The 5,355-nt window shown below is 37.4% G+C and overlaps 1 long non-coding RNA gene across 1 annotated transcript; it reads right to left on the reverse strand.

Moving 5' to 3' along the window:
• Positions 1 to 271: 271 nt before the first annotated feature.
• Positions 272 to 3,169, reverse strand: LOC113663793. The gene is made up of 3 exons (XR_003445546.2): positions 3,085 to 3,169; positions 1,733 to 1,949; positions 272 to 1,640 (listed from the first exon to the last, which is right to left on the reverse strand). It is a non-coding gene; the product is annotated as an uncharacterized LOC113663793 (long non-coding RNA).
• Between the last annotated feature and the right edge of the window lie 2,186 nt (positions 3,170 to 5,355).

Consider the following 5,355-nt stretch of genomic DNA (forward strand, 5'->3'; position numbering starts at 1 on the left):
CCAACAGTGGACCTGGGAATTAAACTCATACACTTCTGCTCAGTAGGCCATTGCTCTTAACCACTGAGCTACCACATTAAAAAGATACTACAGGAATATTTATTCTGAATACTACTATGTGGAGAATGTTTGCCTATAATATACAAACAGTGCTTCACATGATAAATAACTTTTTTGTAACAGAGAATAATGCAAATGTCTAGGAAACTAGTCCCATCCAAACAATACCAAAAATGTGTGAAATGATTAAACTTGTAAACTGAAAGCTTGTTAAGCTATAAAACACATTTATTCATGTTTTACATAATTTATTGAAGATATCCATTATTTGTGTCATGTCTTCACTTTGCAGGCTCTGATTGGCCTGCTGCTGTTGCTGCAGCCCTGCCCCACACCCACACCAATGGTGCTGAAGTGCCCTGTTTTTACCAACATTACTGCATGAGTTGCTGTCTCACCATCGGTGGCTGTATGAAGAACACAAGAACACAATTTACCACAGAACACAATTTAGGACCAAGTTTGCTGGTTAATTTGCCACATGTTTAACTTGCTATTGTTGTGAGAAAACTAAAAAACAATGATTATGTTGTAATAAAACAACCTCATCTTTTCAGAGCATGTTAAATCACAAATTTATATTCATGAGCCTGCTGTAAACTGAAATTTCATGTTAGAGGAAACAAAAACCTTTATATGTAGGAAATAAAGTATTTTATTGCTACTGTTAACATGTGAAATTTAGATTAATCATCCATCTTGAAACGCAAACTGCAACAATGCACTTTGGGTAATGCTGATAAGTCGATTCTCTCTTGAGAATCTTACTCACTTTATATTATTTATAAAAAAAAATACAAAAATAACAACGAGTAAGAAAACAACCAGGAAATGCTTTAACTTTTACCCAAAGTGCAGTTCATCAGCAAAACAACACTATCCTCAATGAGAATCAGACACTAACTGTTACCTCAGTTCAGTTCCTTTTCGAATATTCCTATGATTGTGCTCTAGATAAGCTCAATGTTTAAAGGAAAACTATTTCAGGTCTGATATCCAAAAACTCTCGGCCCTTGGCATATTCCTTTAAATGTTGGCTGAAATAATCAATACCAGTCCTTATGCCAGCAGCCCTAATGCTAGCACTGTGTGAATGTTGTAATTATTCTGAGCTAACAGAATAAATACAGCTAACAAAACAAAAAAAAAAAAGTTTTTTTTTCCATTTTAATTCATCCACTATAAAGTGGATCCAAAAAGCTTAGCTGAAGGAACATTTTCAATCTATTGCTGCCATAAAAACAAAAAAAAAAACAAAAACAAAAATTATCTGTGCTCTGTCTGTGTAGCAAAAAAAATACTAAAAGTGTGTCTAACACAGATGGCCTCTCCTGTGTCTCCAGAAAAAGAAAATCTTGGCAGTATTGATAAAAGTTCACTTTTGGTTTTGGAGCAGATCTTATTGGTTTGCATCTTAAATCCAAACAGACAGCTTCCACTCAGCCATTTCGCTGCCATGGTTGCTCCCTCACTGCTTGTCTGTCTGACGTCTGCCCAGGGGAAACTTTCTACTCTCGGAAAATTTCACTGAAGTGCCCTCTTTGCCTTCTTCCAAACGGGGAATCTTGTTCATTGCATAGCTGAGGTACAACAGAGAAGGGGTGAACACCAAAATGATCTGAAATACCCAGAAGTGGACGTGTGAGAGTGGCAAAAAGGCATTAAAGCATACATTCTTGCAGCCCAGCTGGAGTGTGTTACACACAAAGCTGCTCTGTTCATTAGAATAGATGGACTCGCCACCCACGGCAGTGAGAACGATCCGAAAAACCACAAGGACCATGAGCCAAATTTTTCCCAAATATGTCGAATGGTTGTGAATTTCTTCTAAGAGGCTAGTTAAGAAGCTCCAGCTCATTGTGACTTGGAACAGGAAGGACTCTGACTCACTGCATTAAAAGAAAAAAACACAAACTGTCAAGTGGGTGCTGTTTACTCTTTACAAGGCTTAAATGATATGAAGGTAGCAGAAACACAGAAATCCTTCTAAGAATTATAAAATATAAAAACAACTGAAACTAAGATGTGAAAAGTGACTGTGAGCTGATAATCACATATATCAAATATTCAGTACAAACTATATCAAGATGCCTTGTGTCTATGTGTTTGGAACAGCTGGTGTTGAGTAGGGGGGTGAGTAAAGACTAGCTTGTGTTGAGTTGGAATCATCTTGTGTGTAAGCACAGGCAAAATGAGTTAGGAGTGGCTCGTGTTGAATGGAAGGTGAGTGATGACCTTTGTTGAGTGTGGGGTGATTAAGGAATGGCTTGTGTTGAATGAGCATCACCACCATAAATGTTTAAAGGACTTTAAACTGCTCCCTTAGATGTCAAGAATCTTCTACACCTGCACCACTGAGCATCCTCATGTGAAGCCAACTTAGTTTGGGATCGGAAGGACAGGAAGATAGTAAAAGACCTCGCCCATCACAACAATGGACTTGGAAATGGAGAAGATTCATCCCACAGGTCATTCAGATTCTCAACCAGGAGAACATCTAGAGCTTGGACATATACTGGAGTGTCCACTACCTCAGCTTGACTTTTTGCACATCTCAGTCTTCAGTTGCACTACTTGCACTTTATAACAACATTACAACATTCTGTATTCATAATCATTCCCATCATGCCAACATAACAGTTTTTAACTATTTTTTAATCTGAGAAAATGTCATTACCTTATTTAAATGTAACGAAGTAAGCTAGGTGGCTAACGTAATTAGCTAATCCTCAGACTATGCCCACTTTATTTTGTTGATAATTAACGACATTAAAACATAAATAAAATAACTATATTACACGGTATGGCTGTTAATTCGTTTTCTAATGACGCTGAGAATATTTCTGTAAGTATTTTATTCACAGATAACATATAGTTCATTAGGTGTTTGAAGCTAGCTTAACAAGGCTAATACGTTTTTACAACTTGTTTGGTTAATTTTGGCTCGTTTTTGTTGTCTACCTATTTTGATGTACTTCTAGATGATAAATATATTAATAATTAAATTAATATGTATTTTTTTACCTTAAAGTTTAGCGTTGTGTGAGATGAGCAAAACTTCCCGAAAACAGATGAATTGAAGGTAAAAATGACATACAGAGTTCCAAATCGCGCGCTAGGGCACTAGGGTTAGGGTTCCAAACAACATCATATGACCATCATATTTAGGCAACCTAGTGAGTGAGTGAGTGCTCAATTTGAGATGGAGCCCGCAGCAACGGGGCATTAACGCTAGTTTAGAGAACATGGACATTAAACTTCATACCGTAGCGTTGTTAGAAATGTCGGAAGGGCATATTGATGGCGAAAACTGATTTAGTAGTTGAAATGAGTTCACGTAAAAATGATAAATAAGGTGTGTGTGAATAAATAAAGTACTTACAAGGTGTTGAGCGAAGTTCTGTCACTGAAGCGCGCGCGTGTGTGTGTGTGGGGGGGGGATAATTTATTGTAATTTACTTTACAATAAATAAGTGAAACTGATTCATTAATTAAACACTAACTGCGTCATTTTCACATGTAATAAAGAGCATTCTTCGTTGCTGACTCAAAGTCTCCCAAATCCCAATTAAATTATTTTAACCCAACTATTAGTTAACAATGTTAATGTCAGCCAAAAGGCATTTTATCCAAGAATTGCTCCTAAATGATCCTAATGATCCTGGGTGTGTCATGAATAAAATGGCGGCTGAACATGTTTAGTTTCAAACCTTATTTATCCTGAGCTGCCCCCAGATATTCCCGCTTGTTTCAGGCTGTACAGGAGAACAGGAATTTAACTTTAATCCTGAATAAAAACAGATATATTATGTAGTAGCTCGTAGTGAATGAATCCCGTTTGCTGCTGAATTTACCTCACAGTGAAGTTAAACAAAATGTAGAGCGGGAAATTGGATGTCCTGAAAACATAGGTTACCATCAAGTGAACTCCATATCAAAACACAGAAATAATTTATAATAAAGTAGATTTAACATTTTAAAAAACGTGGCTGTCACTCGGCCGTGAGGTAATCTCATTTTAACTGACTGAAAGCCTAAAAATTGTGCATATAACATTAGTTTATACAGTAAAGCAGATTTTTTTTATGGCTATGAACATTGTTAAATACATATTGTTAAATACATGAGGGGAGGTCATGGCCTTATGGTTAAAGAATTTGAGTCCTAACCCTAAGGTTGTGGGTTAGAGTCTCGGGCCAGCAATACCATGACTGAGGTGCCCTTGAACAAGGCACTGAACCCCTCCAACTGCTCCCCGGGCATGTGTTCATGTGTTGTGTGTGTGTGTGTGTGTGTGTGTGTGTGTGTGTGCGCACTTTGGATGGGTTACATGCAGAGAACGAATTCTGAGTATGGGTCACAGTACTTAGCCGTATGTCACGTCACTTTCACTTATCCTACGTTTCAGACAGAATTTCACTTGCTTTCATCTGAAGACGCAAAGAAAATGGCACTGGCAAATGACATTTTAGATTTTTCAGTGTTATGCTCCTGATAGAATTAGGGCGATACTTGCCAAGCATAACATTGTAACAGATACTGTAAGAATCAGGTTGTTCAAGACATTGCAGATGCATTTTTTCAAACAAATCCTCTTTTTGTAACAACTTCAGCACAAGGCAAATTCGCTACAGATTACAGAAGAAATCTGTATTTTCAGGAGCAGTTTGAACTGATTAAACCTGTTGAATATTTGTATGACAGGACACAAAAAAAATGCTTATGTCTATGTTTCAATTGCAAAACAGCTGGAGTGTTTACTTGGAGGTCAACTGTTTTTGGACAAGGTTGTGTTCAATCAAGAGTCTTTACCTGGTCAATACAAGTCTTTTCAGGATGGAAGATACAAAGAGAAAAAGAAAGTAGCATAGCTTTGGGTTTATATATAGATGACTTTGAAGTCTGCAACCCTCTCGGCACCTCAAGAAAGATTCACAAAGTTTCAGCTGTATATTGGGTCATTCTGAATTTGACTTCAAAATGTAATTCTAGTCTAAATTTAATTACTCTAGCAGTTCTTGGAAAGAGAGTGATGAGATGAGTGGTTATGAGAGGTTCCTTGAACCATTGGTTAAGGATATAAAGACACTGGAACAGGTGAGGATATTTGTCCCGGCTCTACAGAGGTACGTGAAAGGAACTGTGTTTTGTGTCTGTACAGATAACCTTGGAGCACATGGCCTTGCAGGCTTCCAGGAAAGCTTCATTGTGGACAACTTTTGCAGATTCTGCCTAACAAGTCATCAACAAATTGCAAGCACTGAGCCTGGATACTTTCAGTTAAGAACTCCAGAA

This window comes from Tachysurus fulvidraco, chromosome 19, assembly GCF_022655615.1.
Source record: "Tachysurus fulvidraco isolate hzauxx_2018 chromosome 19, HZAU_PFXX_2.0, whole genome shotgun sequence".
NCBI lineage: Eukaryota > Metazoa > Chordata > Actinopteri > Siluriformes > Bagridae > Tachysurus > Tachysurus fulvidraco.